At 40.6% G+C, this 20,206-nt stretch overlaps 1 long non-coding RNA gene across 2 annotated transcripts in view; it reads right to left on the reverse strand.

Moving 5' to 3' along the window:
* LOC132346616 (uncharacterized) overlaps positions 1-20,206 on the reverse strand; it is a 63,261-nt gene that overhangs the window by 10,189 nt on the left and 32,866 nt on the right. The window contains exons 2-3 of one of the 2 annotated variants that reach the window (XR_009496521.1): positions 9,106-9,221; positions 8,504-8,586 (exon numbers count right to left, since the gene is read on the reverse strand). This is a non-coding gene — a long non-coding RNA (uncharacterized lncRNA). Of the gene's footprint in view, positions 1-8,503; positions 9,222-20,206 lie in introns of both variants that reach the window. The other variant, XR_009496520.1, reaches the window with a different exon arrangement.

Consider the following 20,206-nt stretch of genomic DNA (forward strand, 5'->3'; position numbering starts at 1 on the left):
CCTGTGGCTTCATAAATTGTAGAAGATGAAAGGGTGCCTTGCTCAGAGTTAGGACGTGGGTGGAGGTAGTCTGCTGGAAGGTTTCTGCTTCTACTTCATACCTTCTGGAGTACTTTTCTTGATTAATCAAATTTAAGATGCTCTTGTTAGATATCAGCTTTCCCTGGGATAATGCTGTATATAATCTATGCGTACATGCGTGTTCAGTCATTTCAGTCGTGTCCGACTCTCTGTGACCCCATGGACCATGGCCCGGCAGGGTCCTCTGTCCACGTGATTCTCCAGGCAAGAATACTGGAGTGTGTTGCCATTTCTTTCTCCAGTGATAAAGTATAAAGTGAAGTGAGTGAAGTGAAGTTGCTCAGTCGTGTCCGACTCTTTGCAACCCCTTGGACTGTAGCCTACCAGGCTCCTCCGTCCATGGGATTTTCCAGGCAAGAGTACTGGTGTGGGTTGCCGTTTCCTTCTCCAACTACAAGCTATTCACTAACTTATTTTTGATGGATATGCATATCATCTTTTACAGGAATTTTTCAATCATTAATTCAGTTATTTATTATTTTGATAATTTATTAATCAGTCACTGATGTTTACTAATTGCAGTGTATTAGGGACTATGGAGATCCACAGACGTCTACAAAATAGCCTTTGCCTTCAAGGAGAATGAATACTAATAAAATTTTCATAAATATAAAAAGGCAATAGAATGCAGTAAGAAGAATTAAGACTGGTAAAGGAGACAGGAAAAGACCCTAATGTTGGGAAAAATTGAGGGCAGAAGGAGAAGGGAGGGTACAGAGGATGAGATGGTTGGATGGCATCACCAACTCAAAAGATAGGAGGTTGGACAAACCCTGGGAGACAGTGAAGTACAGAGAAGTCTGGCGTGCTACAGCTCATGGGTTTGCAAAGAGTTGGACACGATTTAGTGACTGAACAACAACAAAAGGAGACAAAAGCTTCCATACAGAGAAATTAAGCAAGGATTTGCAGAAGTCTTTTGCAGAAGTTGATCTCCCTGGTAGCTTAGACAGTAAAGCGTCTGCCTACAATGCGGGAGACCTAGGTTCAGTCCCTGGGTTGGGAAGATCTTCTGGAGAAGGAAATGGCAACCCACTGCAGTATTCTTGCCTGGAAAGTCCCATGGATGGAGGAGCCTGGTAAGCTACAGCCCATGGGGTCGCAAAGAGTCAGACACAACTAAGCGACTTCACTTTCACTTTGCAGAAGTTATGGTTCATGGCCACAAAAAGGAAGAAGTTTTGGACAAGCTAGTTGAAAAGAAGTAAGTCCTAATCAGAGGAAAAAAGAGAAAGAGAAAAAAAAAGTAGGAGATGAAGAGAATTCACCAGAAAATATATTGTCACATAGTTGGTGAAAAATGTAACCTATATATTCAGCATGGATTTTTTAAAATAGAGGAAACAGGCTATAAGTACTAACTTTCTGTATATGTACCATGATACTTCTTCCCTTTAGAAGACAGAATTTATGAATCTATACCAGAGTAATAAGAGGAGAATTACATGTCTCTAGGGACACAAGCAGAGAAGGCAATGGCACCCCACTCCAGTACTCTTGCCTGGAAAATCCCATGGATGGAGGAGCCTGGTGGGCTGCCGTCTATGGGGTCGCACAGAGTTGGACACGACTGAAGTGACTTAGCAGCAGCTTAGCAGGGACACAAGAGTTGTGGGTTCAATCCCTGGGTCATGAAGACCCCCTGGAAAAGGAAATGGCAACCCACTCCAGTATTCTTGCCTGGAAAATCCCATGGACAGAGCAGCCTGGTGGGCTACAGTCCATGGGGTTGCAAAGAGTTGCACACGACTGAGTGACTGAGCACCAAAAATACAATGGAATATTACTAGATACAGAATTGTATACAGGAAGTTAGTGGATTAATCTATTTATTCAGAGACATCAGGCTGAGATAATAACTGCAGTTATGTATGGCAAAAGGCAGGAAGTTATTTTAAGGACTGAGAGAGGGAGGCTGGTGGGAACATTTATAACTAGTCTCTTTCTCACCTAAGTCCAAAGTCTTCAGGCTCCCCAGTCCTGCAGTCTCAATTGTCACCTTCTGTAAGGAATCTATACATTCCACTACCATCTTCTCCTTTGTTTCCAATTCATAACTCCCTTTATCACAGCCTGAATTCTAGGCAAACTGGAGAACTGTTGCTCTCAATGTATACCCACACTCGCCCATTTCCATACATTTTCTCATCCTGTTTCCTACTCCTGCTTCTAATCAGTTGTTAAAGCTTGAGCAAATCTCAGTCTTTAATAAAAATTACTTTTAATTCAGTATCTATTGCCTGCCTACTCACAAGGCACTATGGCAGCTGCTGATACAAGAATGCCTGCCCTCCAGTATATCCCCTGGGGAAATGGTAGAATTAATATGCACGCGCTTGAATTGTTGAAATGGCACTCTCTCATTTCTGCCTTCCACCTTCTCACTAGTCAGGCCAGAGCTTGCATCTCAGTGTCGTGATATTGTCTCATCCCCAGCCTCATTTTCAGATGACATTCTGGCTGCAGAGCCTGCCCAGTTGGAGACATCATCGGCAGACAGGTGAAATGTCAGGCTGACACCATTATAGACAGGAAAGTTCACAGTTGCTTCTGTATGTTTTGGTGCCCTGGGAAATTGAATTCATTATCAAAAATAACTTTGTTTCTTTCAAAATACCCTATATCACCATCTTATTTGAGGACTCAGGGTTTCCTGAACACACAGCATGGTGATTCAGAAAGTTCCTTTCTGCCTGCCTTCCTGCCCACCGACTTCATTCTTCCCTTTCCTTCTACACACTGTGTTGTTCAGATATTTGGAAATGACAATAACATGATGATTCTAAGCAACACAATTTAAAATGTACCCAGTTTCAGCAAGAGTCATCTTTGATTAGCAAGATTATATAGTTCACAGATACTCAAAGTCACCTATGAGGGACACTCAGTTGTGACTCATTACAGAAAAAAAAAAAAGTGTCTAAATGTGTCTCTCTATGTTTTAATATCTTGGGGAAAAAATGAAAGTGTTAGTTGCTCAGTCATGTCCGATGCCTTTTGACCCCATGGACTGTAGCCTGCCAGGCTTCTCTGTCCATGGGATTCTCCAGGCAAGAATACCAGAATGGGTTGCCATGCCCTCCTCCAGGGATCTTCCCAACCCAGGGAATGAGTCTAGATGTTTAAGTGATTCTGTCAGTGAACTAAGTAGAGCTACATGGAAGGTAGAAGTACAATCATGAATAGATCTTTCACACTTGGCTGTACCCAGCATATAGAGTTTGACAAAATAAGGTGAAAGCATAGGAAGAAAAAAATCCAGGATATAAATTCTTAATTAACTTCCTCTGCCTTCCTTTCTTCCCTCCTGTCTCTTCCCCAACGTCTGCTCTCAGCTTTGTCTCCAGTATTGGCCCCATCCTCACTCATTATTTTCCTTTTCACGGTTTTTCATGCTTATCATGAAAGAGGCTTGAAAAATGCCTTTTGTTACTGCCAGTGCTTAGCAGAGTCCCGCTGAGCAAGCCAGCTCCCAGGGGCCTGTCAACACTTTCTGTCAGCAGCCAGCTTCCTTGCACATTGGCAGTCAGACACATCCTCATGAAATGCAAGTCTTCCTTGGCTGAATCAGGACATAGAAATGAGGGAGCTGGACAGTGGGGCAGGATCCCTTGCAGGATTCTTGGTTAATAAGATGGGCCTCTACAATTTGGATGGCTCTATATCAGAGTGGAGCCTGTGAACAGTGGTGGATGAAGTACTGATTAACTCCTTTGGACTGGTTGTTTAATTGGCAAAAAACCAAGACTGTGGGGGAAAAAAGTAAGAAATATGGTTTAAAGATATTTTTGGAAAACTAAACTATTCTCAATTTCAGAAAATACAGCTATAATTATGGTGCAATAGAACGGGAAACAATTTCAGAAATTAGCTTTTCCAGCTATTTTACAGATGGATATACTGAGGAACGCTGGAGGAGGGCATGGCAACCCACTCCAGTATTCTTGCATGGAGAAGCCCCAGGACAGAGGAACCTGGTGTACGAGTATGGTCCATAGAGTCACAAAGAGTCAGACATGACTGAAACGATTTAAAATGCACAAATACTGAAGAAGAAAAAGAAGGGGCTTTCCCAACACTATGCATTTTGTGGCTGAGATCCTTAACCTGAAATGGTATAATACAGAGGTTTTCAGCCTCAGCACTTGATAATTCTTTGTCTTGGAAGGCTGTCCTGTGTACAGTAGGATATCCAGCAGCATTCATGTCTTCAGAGTAATGCTCTCCAAAATCATGTTAACCAAAAATGTCTCTGTGCTACTGTGTGCTTAGTCACTCAGTTGAGTTTGACTCTGCGACATTAAAGACTGTAGCCTGCCAGGCTCCTCTTTTCATGGGATTCTCCAGGCAAGAATACAGGAGTGGATTGCCATGTCCTATTCCAGCAGAACTTCCAGACCTATAGATTGAACCTGTGTCTCCTGGGTCTCCTGCATTGCAAGTGGATTCTTAACCAGCTAAGTCACCAGGGAAGCCCCCCAAATGTCTCTGGGTATTGCAAAAGGTTTTGGAGGAGAATAATCACCCCCAGTTGAGAACCACTGGTCTATAATAGGCTGATGCTGAACCTATGCTTGAGTAAAGAGTTGATGCAGGGCTTCTGTACTTGGTACTGGTTAGGATGTGTCTAAACTTCTCAAAGAGTCTTTCAAGTAGGAGGACCCCAAAGACAGATTATGATGGTGGTTGAGAATGTCTGTCAAGTCACAATTGTTCATTTCACTTCTCTCTAAGGGCCAGGCTCTTCCCCCAAGACAAAGCATGAGTGTGATGCCCTATGTAGAATCTGTCCTGTCTCTGCCAGTAACTTATGGACAGGCTGGCCTCAGAAATATTATGGGTTCAGGTTCCAGACTATCTCAATAAAATGAATATCACAATAAAGTGAGGTAAACAGATTTTTTTATTTCTTAGTGCATATAAAAGCTATTCTTACATTATACTGTAGTATATTAAGTATGAAACAGCATACTGTCTAAAAAAGAATATACACAGGCCTTAATTTTTAAAACTGTATTACTAATAAATACTAACCATCATCTGAATCTTAAGCAAATCAAAATCTTTTTGCAATAAGTAACATCAAAGATCAGTGACTATAGATTACCATAAGAGAAGGATCATGAGACTTCCCTGGTGGCTCAGATGGTAAAGCATCTACCCACAATTTGGGAGACCCAGGTTCGATCCCTGGGTTGGGAAGATCCTCTGGAAGAGGAAACGGCACCCACTCCAGTACTCTTGCCTGGAAAATCCCATGGACAGAGGAGCGTGGTAGGCTACAGTCCACAAGATCACAAAGTCAGTTGGACATGACTGAGTGACTTTACTTTCACTTTTAAGGATCATGAAACAATTTGAAATATCGTATTACCAAAATGTGAGACAGAGACACAAAGTAAACAAACGCTGCTAGAAACATAGCACTGATAATGCTGGGTTGCCACAGATCTTTAATTTGTAAAACATGAAATATCTCTGAAGCACAATAAAGCAAAGCACAATAATATGAGGCATGCCTGCAATTGCCGAAAGCCAGTCCTCACCACTCTGGGTACCAGTTTTTCTCTTGCTAAGTGAGAGTAACTGGGGAAGCTTCGCACAACTCATCTAGCTTTGATTATGTCACCCATTCATCTTCCAAAAGTGAGAAGTCTGCAGTGGCTTCCAAATCAAGAGTGAACCTGTTCTCCATGCCCTTCTACATGTCAAGTCCTGAGAACTTTCCATCTCTGAATTGAGCATACTTTACTAAGCAAGTTTTAGATTTGGTTTCTGTCTATAAGGGTCAGCTGAGCTGGAAAGAGAGCTGAGAGCTATTGGGTGTCCAAATAGTTCATTAAAGCAGCAAGCCAAAAATAAAAGTACAAATCAAGTCTTTAATCACTTACTGTTTTCATTTTATTTTATACTGATTATTTAGCTTAATTTTCCTCGCAGGCTCTATTAGCTAGAAATATCAAAGCTGTGGACTGTAAGTGGTAATGTAGGAGATCCCTATCTTATTTCTGCTTTTAATGAATGTAGCTTATTGCACTATTTATGCAAATATTCATTGCTAATGCTTGCAAATTGTCAGCCTGTGAGCTAACTTACTTAACATTTTTATTAGAAAAGGTTGCTGGATTATTTCAAGTCACTTTTCAGTATCTATTAATATAATTTTATGGTTGTTCAATTTTATGTAAGGCATTATAGCTTTTTCTGATGGTAAACCATGATTGCGTTCTTGGAATAAACCCTCTTAGTTTGATATGCTATGCTTTAATATGCTGTTGGATTTCATTTGAAAATATTTTGTTTAGAATTGTTGCCCCTATACTAGTAAGTTAAACTGAATTGTAGTTTTTCTTCTTTGCACTATCTCTATTATGTTTTCATTATAAAGTTACACTATCATCACAAAATGAATTTGGGAGTTCATCAGTTTTTCTGTGGTCTGGAATAGAATAATACTGAAGTTATTTATTCTTTATGATTTAAAAAGAGGTCAATGTACAGTTTTATGTAATCTCTGTGTTTACTGTCCAAAGATATACCATGGAGTTTTTATAAAGGTGTTATTGATTGTAAGAAGCCCCATTACTTCATATACTACTAAGAAAAGAAAAAAAAATCCCATTATGTTAAGCTTTATTATCATATATGGTTTTCAGTTTACAATTATTGAAATTTTTTAGCGATACAGGAAAAAATTTTATCATATATGCATTATATGCATAAGTGAAAAGAAATTGAATATAAATAATTTGCTAGAATGTATCCTAATCACCCTTCACATTCAGAGCTGACTGTTCTGAATCTTTATTTTTTGTCTTGTATCATTAATCTCTGTGTTGACTTATTAGAAGAGTTTCTTATATCCTTTCTCATTTCATTTCTATGTATATTTTTCCATTTTTAATTTGCTTGTTCTGTGTAATATTTGGGGCTTTCCAGGTGGCTCATTAGTAAATAAACTGCCTGACAATGTAGGAGACCCAAGAGATGAGGGTTTGATCCCTGGGTCAGGAAGATCCCCTGAAGTAGGAAACGACAACCAACTCCAGTATTCTTGCCTGGGAAATCCCATGGACAGAGGAGCCTAGTGGGTCACAGTCCATGAGGGTGCAAAGAATCAGACACAACTGAGCACACCCACACACACGTGCATATAATAGAATGCATAGTAAAAGGGCATACTATGCTTGCTTCTTCTAAACTACAAACTTCATCACCATTAATATTTCCTATTACACCAAAATTAAAAGATGCTTACTCCTTGGAAGGAAAGTTATGACCAACCTAGATATCATACTAAAAAGCAGAAACATTACTTTGCCAAAAAAGATCTGTCTAGTCAAGGCTATGATTTTTCCAGTAGTCATGGATGTGAGAGTTGGACTATGAAGAAAGCTGAGCACCGAAGAATTAATGCTTTTGAACTGTTGTGCTGAAGAAGACTCTTGCGAGTCCCTTGGACTGCAAGGAGATCCAAACAGTCCATCCTAAAGGAGACCAGTCCTGGGTGTTCATTGGAAGGACTGATGCTGAGGCTGAAACTCCAATACTTTGGTCACCTCATGTAAAGAGTTGACTCATTGGAAAAGACTCTGATGCTGGGAGGGATTGGGGGCAGGGGGAGAAGGGGATGACAGAGGATGAAATGGCTGGATGGCATCACCGACTCGATGCACATGAGTTTGAGTGACCTCCAGGAGTTGGTGATGGACAGGGAGGCCTGGCATGTTGCAATTCATGGGCTCACAAAGAGTTGGACACGACTGAGCCACTGAACTGAACTGAACCTGCACTCAGAAACTAATCTCTGATCAGTCATTTTTATTTCTCTATGATATTTGCATAATAGTCTCTTCCTTGGAATTTGCCTTCAAGCTTAGATTCTCATGAAGACTTTATCCCTTAATAAGAGGATTTCCGGCTTTAGTCAAGAAGACTTTATTTGGGTGTTATCATCCAAAATCAAATAAATGGAACCCATTTATACTTCTCCTTTTCACCCATGATGATAGCCAGCATATCCTTCTTTTTGGTCTTTCATAGATTCAGGTTCTCACCAAATAAAAATGAGCTGTCATATTGTCTGAAAAAGAAATCAAGGTTTCCATGAGTGAGGAGTGAATGAAGGCAGAATATTCCATCTCCAGAGACTCGGTGGATTCTGAGATGCATGATGGATTTTTCCAATCCAGGCTAAATCTTCTATCTTCATGAAAGGAGAAGCTGGGGACACTGTTCTGGAATCCATTTTCTTTCCTACCATCATAATTTGCTGTCTTTTGCCAGCTATCCAGAGTGTGGAGATCCTGCCCATATCATCATGCCATAAAATAGAGTTCCTTTTGTATTTGCCATCCTCCTTAAATTGTGCTGATATCTGGAGATTATAAATTCAACAGTGGCAAGAAATAAATGGGCTTACCTGGTGGCTCAGCAGTGAAGAATCCACCCGCAGTGCAGGAGTTGCAGGAGACTTGAGTTCGATCACTGGGTTGGGAAAATCCCCTGGAGAAGGACATGGCAACCCACTCCAGTTTGCTTGCCTGGAGAATCCCACAGACAGAGGAGCTTGGTGGTCTACTGTCCATAAGGTCACAAAATGTTGGACATGACTGAAACGACTTAGCACGCATGCACTCATAAGAAATAAGTAAGTCTAAGGTGACTATCATCAGAGCTCCTTCTACTCAGAAAAGAAATCTTTGGAGCCGTCACTATTTGGGGGAATTGCAACATGTAGGGTGTGAGGATATTCGGAGACTGCCCCACCCTACTCTCAGGATCAGTTTCCTATTTCCAGCAACCCCAAACTGGGGTTACCATGTTCACATACCTCGGAGGGAAAACGGCAGGAGCACTGCTTAACTTTCCTCACACTCAACTTCCTGAGAAAAGGAGGAAGGAAGAGTAATGGCCTGGGGAGGTCAGCAGAGGATGGTATTGGCTTATTCCTCAGGAATGTTTTCATGCTCAGCAGTGAGGGACCCATCTTTAAGCATCCAAACACGTCTGAAGTACATTTACCTCTCAGGACATATGGTGTCCTCTTGGCAAGTGACTGCGAATCCTCTTTCCTCTTCTTATCCTAAAGTGCTTTACGTTTCCACGCCTCAGCTTCCTCCTGCAAACCAGGTCCATGTCTGTCAAATGAAACAACAGAGATCTCTTAAGAAAACAGACCTCACAGAGAAAGGAGTGAAGAAATTCACCAAAGAACAAGAAAGTCTAAGCCCATGCGAACTGTGATTTCACACTAGTGCTTTGAATACAAACCCAACACTATGAGCTTACTTCTAACTTTCACCCTTTCCATCCGTTTGTCACTAAAAGTGAAAGTCGTTCAGTCATGTCCAATTCTTTGTGAACCCATGGACTATTCAGTCCATGGAATTCCCCAGGCTAGAATACTGAAGTGGGTAGCCTTTCCTCGCTCCAGGGAATCTTCCTGACCCAGGGATCAAATCAGGGTCTCCTACTTTGCAGGCGGATTTTTTTTACCAACTGAGCTATCAGGGAAGCTCCATCTGTCATTATTCTCAACCTATTCACTTACTTGCTTTTTCTCTCTAAATGTAATCAGTCTTCTGAGTCCACTGGGTTTCTGCCTCAATGGTTGCCTCCATACTTGGTCCAAGCCCCATCTCCCCACTGTCTTGCCTGGTCATTTTCCCTTGAGGCCCTAAATTTCTTCTACTTGATTGTCTGCTGGACAAGTCCTGGCCTCTGCTGGGACAAAGCATTGCTTCTTGCTCAGCCTAAAAGAACTTTTATCACCCCAAAGTCTATGACACCAGAGACCCAAGAAAGGGACCAGCTCCTCTAAATGTTGGTTTGAGATGAAATAATATGATATTTTAAAAGATTTATTCTTAAGATTTTATCTGTTGCTTCAGAGATACGAAGTTGTGATCTACTCTCCAATTTAATGCATATTCTATTTTATTACTACCATTTCTATAATGTGATTTTATGTACACAAATATACATGTATATTTAAGACTTTAGCTAAAATTTATTTGGTTGTGCCAAGCTGGGAATTAGAACTTTTTCTCAATTTTTTATTTAAATATCACTTAGTAGATCGCCTTTCCTATCTTGTTTCAGTAAGATATTTAGCTTTTAGAAAGTTATTCTATTGGATAGATTCTATTTATGGATTTTCTCTTCTGTTGCACCTGTCTATATTTCTATTTTTATGCCCTTACCACATCTTGATTTGTGGTCTTTATCATACCTTTTAGCTCTTTGACATTTCTTTTTCTAAATGTACTTTTATAATTATTTGTTAAGTATAAAAATTCCTACTCTGATACTAATATAAAACTGGTGTACTACTAAAAAATATGCAGTAAAATAAATATATAATAATCATTTTCCTTATTCAGCAACAGGGTTCTCTTTCCTTTTGTTCAGATGGTCTTATAAATAGTATAACTCAAGACTATAGTTTTCCTTCTAAAGTTTACAGGTCTCTTTTTTTGAGTTTATTCCTAAGTATTTTAGATTTTATTTCTTTGTTATTTTTTATTGAAAATGGAATCTCTTTTCCATTATTCCTTCCCATTTAAGTTCTAGCATTATTTAAGTTCATATTTAATTTTAATTTAAGTTCTAACTTTATTGACAAGGAGTTAATTTCCTAAAGAAAAATCAGCTTCTGGGCAAAAGCCCCAAATAATGCCTGTCACATAAATAGCAAGGCTAAGGAGAGAACCCAGAGAGCTTACTACAGCTTTGAACTGAATCTTTGCACCTTAGTATCAGGATTTTAAGGTCTGTCAAAGCAATGGTTTTTCCACTAGTCATGTATGGATATGAGAGTTTGACCACAAGAAGACTGAGTGCTGAAGAATTGATGCTTTCGAATTGTGGTGCTGGAGAAGACTCTAGAGAGTCTCTTGGACAGCAAGGAGATCAAACCAGCCAATCTTGAAGGAAATCAACCCTGAATATTCATTAGAAGGACTGATGGTGGAGGTGAAGAATCAATGCTTTGGCCGCTGATGCGAAGAACCAACTCATTGAAAAAGACTCTGATGCTGGGAAAGATTGACCGAAGGAGGAGAAGGGAGAAACAGAGAATGAGATGGTTGGATGGCATCACTGGCTCAATGGACATGAGTTTGAGCAAATTCCAGGAAATAGTGAAGGACAGGGAAGCCTGGTGTGCTGCAGTCCATGGGGTCACAAAAACTCACATAGGACTGAGCAACTGAACAACAACAATCAGAATTCTAACCACCAAGTTCAGGTTTTACTTTTTATTATTTGTAAGTGGTTTGCCGCTAACATGCAGCAACTTCTCTCATGAACAATGCCAAGGACTGGGCACTGCCCAGTCCTCTCAGCATGCTCATAGCTGAGTGGCACCAGTGACTCTTGAAGGTCCCACCCTCATGACCTCCTTTAACCTTATTTACCTTGCAAAGGTCCCATCTCCAAACACCCTCACATTGGAAGAGAAGGCTTTGGAGAAGGTCCCCCTTTGGGGGACAGAAACATTCTGTTCGAAACACCAGGCATACAGGCTAGCAACAACCTCTCTCCACCATCCTCTGAAATTTTTTTTTTTTTTTATGTTCATGACTTTCCCAAACCAGTCCATCACCCTGAGAGCACAACAATTCACTCTGCATAGTAATGACAAGTCCATGAAATAGTTAAGATTGGAAAGACAGTGAACGTGCAGAAGCCATCAAGTAAGGGCTTTGCAGAGGCACTTGCAAACAGAGACCAGTTTGAGCCTGTAAAGTTGTCTTTTCACTTCCCTCATGCTGCTTAGGACACAGTCTCAGATGCAGAAAAAGAGCTTGTTCTTCCCTCGAGCTGTGATAATTAATGTCCTGTGTGCTAATTACAGAATGAAGGCTTGGCTGGCCTCCCGCTCAGGAAAATTACCTGGCCATCTTCCAAGACTCTTCTAGCATCACCAAACTGAGGTCCACATGGTCCTGTAACTGAGGGCAAACCATGCAAAGCAGGTTTGTACCTGATGGCTATTTGCAGGATGCCCACTCTTGGATTACTAACTCCTTCACTGAAAGGGCCATGTCTTTCTCTTTAATATCAAGTTACAGTGAAACAAGCCCAGACTTTGATCTCAAACAGTTTAAACCCCCAAGTCCAGCAATCAAAAGCTGGGCAATACTAGTCAATTTGATTTATTTCTCTACATCCCAGTACTACATTCTGTAAAGTAGGAAAATTATATCTAACAAATGAAATGATTTATTTTAAGCGCTTGGTACATAGCAGGAAAACCACAGCATGGAAAAAATGGTTGGAAGCTTCTTAATCCCTTTCTTTTCATCATTCTCATGCTATCTTGTGCATGCTCAGTTGTGTCCAACTCTGCGACCCCATGGACTGTAGCCTGCTAGGCTACTCTGCTCGTGAAATTTTCTAGACAAGAACACAGAGTGGGTTGTCATTTCCTACTCCAGGAGATCTTCACCATCCAGGGATTGAACCCAAATTGTTTGAGTTTCCTGCATTGGCAGGTGATTTCTTTCCTGGGAAGAAAAAAGGTATATAGCAAATATTTGTTACTATATTTATATAGTAGGAACCATCACTGTGAACAAAGCTGGTAGAGGTGATGAAATTCCAGCTGAGCTGTTTCACATCCTAAAAGGTGATGCTGTTGAAGTACTCTACTCAATATGCCAGCAAATTTGGAAAATTCAGCAGTGGCCACAGGACTGGAAAAGGTCAGTTTTCATTCCAGTCCTCAAGAAAGGCAAGCAATACCAAAGAATGTTCAAACTACTGCATAGTTGCTCTCATTTCACATGCTAGCAAAGTAATGCCAAAATTCTCCAAGCTAGGCTTCAACAGTATGTGAGCCGAGAACTTACAGATGTGTACAGCTGGATTTATAAAAGTCAGAGGAACCAGAGATCATATTGCCAACATCCGTTGGATCATAGAATAAGAGAATTTCAGAAAAACAACTACTTCTGCTTCATTGACTATGCTAAAGCCTTTGACAGTGTGGATCACAACAAACTGTGGAAAATTCTTAAAGAGATGGGAATACCAGACCACCTGACCTGCCTCCTGAGAAACCTGTATGAAGGTCAAGAAGAAACAGAACTGGACATGGAACAGAGTCAGACACAACTGAGCGACTCAACAACAAAATATTTATTGAATGATGAGAACAGAGTCGGGACAGGAGGTAGGAATATAACAAAAACTTAATAGAAACTCCAAATTCTCAGTTGTTAAAAACTGTCTTTACTTTTTTCCTATCCACATACTTCGGATACAAGTTAGTTCCCTTTTGGCTAGAAAGCAACCTCTAAGAGGCTGTGCATCCCTTCTCTTCATTTTAAAAGAAGAGATCTTTGGAAAGGATTTGAGATAATTCTGTTCCCTCTCTCACCTTCACAGTTTCAAAGACACCAAAGGAACTAGTCAGAGAGACCTTGTAACAGTACTGGACATGTTTCATGTTTCAGAGATGAAGGGATGCTGAAAGAAATGCAAACTATATTTGTGGAGGACATATTATCATGTTGCTCTCTCTGTGCTAGGCATGGGGAATTAAAGATAAATAAGGCTTGGCTCCTGCTCTATAGAATCTCACAGTTTGCAGGGAGACAGTTAAAAATATAAAATAAATGCAAAATAAAATGTGCAATGTGCTGTGACAGAGATACATATAAAGTTCAGGGGCAGCAGAGAGAAGAGAATTATAACAGCCTGGGGCGAGGAGGATCCATAGAGGATGCCGCTCAGAAGAGACTGCCTTTGAGATAAGCCTGGCAGGATGAAGAGGAACTTATCAGAGAGAGGCAAGTGTATACTTGGACAAAGGTTCCTTTCATTTAAGAGGGTTTAGGGAATGAGGAAAGGAGGGAGTTTTTTGTTTTTTGTTTTAGAGTAATGTTAACCCGACCAGCTGATTGACCAGAGTTCTATAGTCATCACAAAGGTGATACTTAGAGTAGGTTTCAGACACTATGCATGTTTTTAGTTTTCTTGATCTTCATGTAGCTCTTTGGCTTCAGAAGCTCTTTGGAACAAGTGGAGATGATTTCATCTCATGAGCTCTTTAAAATGGACCTTTCTACAAGTGATTATATGAACATCAAATCCATGACAAATATCAGTGATTCTACCAAGAAACAAACTGTGAGGCCTTGAACTAGCTTCTCTGTTCTTTCGGACCACAGGAGAAACTTAGTAAGACTTGCTAAGTCCTTTCCAAGTCTAAGATTCCATATGAATACATTTAGAATGTGTATAAGCATAAGGGAGCTTCAGGAATTTGGACTCATTGAAGACAGAACATTTTTGAATTAGTGAAAGCAACATGGAAAACACTTTTAATAAAGTTTTATTGCTTTCAAGTACTCCAAGGAATTTCAAGAAGGCTAACTGTGTAAGCAAGTGCTTTCATCCGGAGAATAAGCCTGATTTTGAAGCTCAGTTATTTAGATTAATATGCTAAAAAATTGTCTGAATCTGCTTGGGATGTGTCAGATCCCTCAAGTAAATTAAATCTCTAACAACAACAACAAATTCATCAACTGAGCTAACTCCATTTTTATAAAAGATCCCCCCAAATTTTTTTTCTTTAAATATTATGGATTTTAAATTAACAGGCTAGTTTTGGATAGTTGTAGACAATTTTAGAAAGTCTTACCCAAGACGTACAGAAAAACTGGTAGACTTAGTATCTTGTGAAGAATGTATTCTTGAAAACTCATGCCCCCATCCTAAAGCAGAGTTAGGATTCTGGCTACTCTAAACACTCGGAATTAGCAGTGCAAGTGATGACCATGCCTCAGGAACCATTGGTGAGTCCTGTCAATTAAAAAGAATAGAGCAATGGTTGCATGCTGAATAGCATACCAGAAAGGAACAAGAGACTGTTTGAGAGAAACGTACAAGGATGGGCATCAACTTACAACCACCAGTTGTGGATTCTGGTCCTGATTATACCACACATTCACTGCAAGCCCTTGACAATTTTTCTCCTTCATTGGGTCTTAGTCTTCTCAGATACATGATGAAAGAAGGGGACTCCCACCTCTGCATCGATTCCCACAGCTTGTGGTCAGGAGACTCAAGCAAAATTGCACTGGATTCATTCTTGCCATTAAATTCCCAGAGGTAAATCAGCAAATAGATGGGAAACAGTGGAAACAGTGTCAGACTTTATTTTGGGGGGCTCCAAAATCACTGCAGATGGTGACTACAGCTGTGAAGTTGAAAGACGCTTACTCCTTGGAAGGAAAGTTATGACCAACCTAGATAGCATATTCAAAAGCAGAGACATTACTTTGCCAACAAAGGTCCATCTAGTCAAGGCTATGGTTTTTCCTGTGGTCATGTATGGATGTGAGAGTTGGACTGTGAAGAAGGCTGAGCGCTGAAGAATTGATGCTTATGAACTGTGGTGTTGGAGAAGACTCTTGAGAGTCCCTTGGACTGCAAGGAGATCCAACCAGTCCATTCTGAAGATCAGCCCTGGGATTTCTTTGGAAGGAATGATGGTAAAGCTGAAACTCCAGTACTTTGGGCACCTCATGTAAAGAGTTGACTCATTGGAAAAGACTCTGATGCTGGGAGGGATTGGGGGCAAGAGGAGAAGGGGACGACAGAGGATGAGATGGCTGGATGGCATCACTGACTCAATGGACGTGAGTCTGAGTGAACTCTGGGAGTTGGTGATGGACAGGGAGGCCTGGTGTGCTGCGATTCATGGGGTCGCAAAGAGTTGGACATGACTGAGCAACTGAACTAACTGACTAACTAATGAGGAAATAATATAGAATAATTCATCCATATCCCTGAAGTCAATATTTCTGATAATAGAGATTTTATTATCATGATCTGTCCAATGTCACACAACAGGTTGAGGCTAGAGCAGAAATCCTGTTTCATTGCTCATTCACCTACCAGGTGGCCTGCTCAGGAATGTCAAGGTGATTGACTGGATCCCACAGAAACCACAGTAGATGAGGCAAAGCTTGCACAAAGTAGATAGATGAACAAATGGTTGTTTCTTCAACTGGTTCTGTTTCTTCAACTCTTAACTTTTTCTTCTTTTAGTTTTGTTCTGTACGTTTGATCTCTCTTGTCTCAAGAAACCTGGCTGCAATGTGGACTCAGTTGTAGAAGTTTTCCAGAAATAACAATGATGGCTTCTTGATGTGACTGTCCACAGCTCCAGTGACCAAATATCTGCTTCCTTAGTCTTATCCAGGAAGCTGATGGCGGAAATATATACTATCCCTGATGGGTCAAGAACAGAGAGCTCTCATCTCATGAATTTGTGGGAGTTGTGAGCTTTTGAGGGCCATATGTTTTTCATGTTGTAGATTTGATTTTTCCCTCAAAAATGGAACATCAGCAGGAATAAGGGAAAAACAGGCTATATACTGCTATCAACAAAGAACACAGAGAAAACACAAAAACCCTAGTTTAAAAAATACAGCACTATAGAACTAAGTCAGTTTCAAAGTTCTGGAGGTGCATTTATGTTGGATAAAAATAATGTAATAACCACTCCTGCCCCAACTCAAACAGCAAGTCAAAAATATAGAACAGGGATTAGTTATAACAGTGAAAAGAGAGAAATGTATAGGGAGAGACTGACATGAAAGAATTGATGGAACTTGGAACTGAATGAGGATGGCATGTGTGGGTATCTATGAAGATAATAATCAACTCCTTCACAATTCATAAAGCAAACTTATCCATTTAGTCATTCTTTAGCTGTGCATTTACTACATGCCCACTGTGAACCGAGTGCTCTTTTGTTCCTATCTCTGTGTACAAATGTATCAGTTCTCAAGATAGACAAAATCTGTGCTTTTGACCTAATGGTGGGTTGAAGACAGCTGTTAAGACTGCTATCAAATCCATGAACAAATAGATCAACAAGGTAATTTCTCTTAGTGAAAAATGCAATGACACAGCTAAACTCAGAACACTGACACCACCAAATGCTGGCAAAGATATGGAGCATCAGAAATCCTCATCATTGCTGATGGAAATGTTCAAAATGGTTCAGCCAATGTGGAAGACAGTTCGACAGTTTCTTAGAAAGCTAAACATAGTCTTACCATATGACCCAGCAGTCACACTACTTGGTGTTACTCAAATGAGTTGAAAACATATGTCCACATAAAAACCTGAACACAAGTGTTTGTAGTAGTTTTATTCGTATCTGCTAAAAACTGGAAGCAACAAAGTGCCCTTCAATAGGTTAATGGATAAACAAACTCTGTTGCATTTGTACCAGTACTCTTACCTGGAAAATCCCATGGACGGAGGAGCCTGGTAGGCTGCAGTCCACGGGGTCGCTAAGAGTCGGACACGACAGAGCAACTGCACTTTCACTTTTCACTTTCATGCATTGGAGAAGGAAATGGCAACCCACTCCAGTGTTCTTGCCTGGAGAACCCCAGGGACGGTGGAGCCTGATGGGCTGCCGTCTGTGGGATCCCACAGAGTCGGACACGACTGAAGCGACTTAGCAGCAGCAACTCAGAAATTTAAGGAAATAAACTACCAAGCTATGAAAAGATATAGAGTAGCCTTAAATGCATATTACAAAGAAAAAAAAGCCAATCTGCAAAGGCTGCATATCATATGACTTCAACTTTATGATTTCTGAAAACGTGAAACTATAGAAATAATAAAAAGATCAGGGGTTACCAGGGGTTTCAGTGGATGGAGAGGTGAACAGGGGGGACACAAAGAATTTTAAGGGCAGTGAAACCATTCTACATGATACTGTAATGAAGGATATACAGCATTATGCATTGGGCAACATGTACCGAACCGATATTCTTTCATCAGTTGTCACAATGTCTGGACTCATTTAGCAATGCTTATTAGTGAATAATATGTGGTGTAAATATTGATAACGATGACTCTTTAAACCTTAATAAAAATTTCTGAAAGCACCCTAGAGTTTTGCTACTACCTGTGATTTTTATAGGGAAAGCAAGCCGGTGTGCATTAGAGGAGGAAATATTTAGCTAGGAATCAGGAGACAAAAATTCTTGTCTTGATTCTGACCCTGATTTGATGATTTTGAATAAGTCATTTTCCCATCTTCAATCCCAGTTCCTGAATCAATAAAACAATGGATTGGATCAGGTCATTTCAATGGTATTTTGGAGCTTTATCACTGAATATAAATCATCTATTTCACCACTGCTGAATGAAAATGAAGAGGTGATCAATAGACTCATGAATTTATTACACAGTGGAAATCAGCACACCCAAATGTTGTGACCTGTTCAAGGTTATGCAGTGACTTAGTGGCTGAATAGAGACAGGGCCAAGGTTTCCTCAATCCTAGTGTTGTGTCACTCTCCACGTCACACTCTTGGAAGACAGTCATTTAATATTCATCTAAGTAAAAAGTGATGGTGGTTTAGCCACTAAGTGGTATCCGACTCCTGTGACCCATTGGACTGTAGCCCACCAAGCTCCTTTGTCCTCTCTCCATGGAATTACCCAGGCAAGAATACTGGAATAGATCATCATTTCCTTCTCCAGGGGAACCTTCCCAACTCAGGGGTTGAACCTAGATTTCCTGCATTGCAGGCAGATTCTTTCCTGGCTGAGCCAACAGGGAAGCCCGAGTAAGAAATGAAATCATCAAAATGTACTAGCTTCTGATGGATAATCTTCAGATTGGGGCATTTTGTAACTGCAGAAACACTTGGATTTCCACAAAAGAATATTACATAGAAAGTTCTAGTAAAGAGTAAAATTTAAATGAATAACATGTATTTGATTCTCTCAGCCAGGCATAACAGGAAATAAGGGGACAGAACGGACGAGCACTGACTCTGGTGACAGTGTCACTTTCCCCCTCTGTGCTCCAGGTTTTCCACCTGACTAATGGAAATAATGATAATGTGTTTGGTGTCAGGTTATGGGAAGGAAGGACTAGAATGTGGAAGGCACTTAGCACAGCAGCCCAGCAAGATAATTCTTAGTAAGTATTAGCTATTACTAACCCAAGTTTACACATGAGAAAATTGAGCCTCGCAGCGGGGCCGTGAGTCGAGGAACTCTCAGTGAAGTAAATAGGAATTCTTTCTCTCCAGAACCTTCTACCCCGTCACAGAAGAACAAGGGTGCATGAAGAAAGCATACAGTTTGGATCCAGAAGACCCAGTATGAATCCCTTTTCTGCTCTGTCCTCAACTTGTAACATTGAACACATTACTTCAGTGCTCTGATCCTTGTTTGATTCATCTATAAAAAGAGTTGATGGTGATATCTGTGCTGCAAGTTGGCTATGAGGATCAAACTGTAAGGTTTCTATTACAGTGTCAGTTACTGTTGTCATCACTATTAACAGTCTAACTGGCTTATGGAGTCAGACTTGGTGAAGTGAGGGTGTCCCCTGACCTGGTGGCCATGGAGATGACTCACGAATAGCCATGCCAGTGCTGCTGGGTACAGAGGGTCCACAGTCACCCAGCACAGTCCCTAGTGTGAAAGCGCTCTTCAAAGCACAGGGGAAGGACAGCTCTGTTAGGCAGGGAGAGGGACTCACACAGACAGATAAGTTATAAGAGATCTTTCAGTAGCTTTAAAGTAGCTCAAACCACCCAGCCTTGATGAAAGACATCTGAGGCTTGTGCGATGGGACTGCTGCATTCCTGGGGTAGGTCCTTAAAGATCTATAGACAGTAGCAGGGTCTCCAGTTAGTTCTCTAAGATATAGAATGATTTTTATGTAAATTTGCCCAAACACCCCTTCAAAGAACTCTTCAATGGCATGTAGGTGCTCAAGGGATAAAGACAAAGCTCTTTCACAAGGAGTACACAATTGACTTTTCCAGCATGTTCAAAACCCTGCCTGCCTCTCCACTTGATCTGGCATCTCCCTTCCCTTACCCTCTCCAGACAGTCTGTCTTAGCACTTCCTCCATCACATCCCTTTCATGTTCTGCTTTCTCTGAAATGCATCTCTCCTCTCCTGCCCCCTTCCTGGTTCACTCCTGCGTAACCCTGACAACTCAGGTGGATCATTACTTTGTCACTAAATGTTCATTTTTTTCTGAGTTATAGAATTGTGGATGATTTGTGGCTTTCTTATTTTTACATTAATGTATTTATTTTTAAAAATAAATGATAC

This window comes from Bos taurus, chromosome 11 (assembly GCF_002263795.3).
Source record: "Bos taurus isolate L1 Dominette 01449 registration number 42190680 breed Hereford chromosome 11, ARS-UCD2.0, whole genome shotgun sequence".
Taxonomy (NCBI): Eukaryota; Metazoa; Chordata; class Mammalia; order Artiodactyla; family Bovidae; genus Bos; species Bos taurus.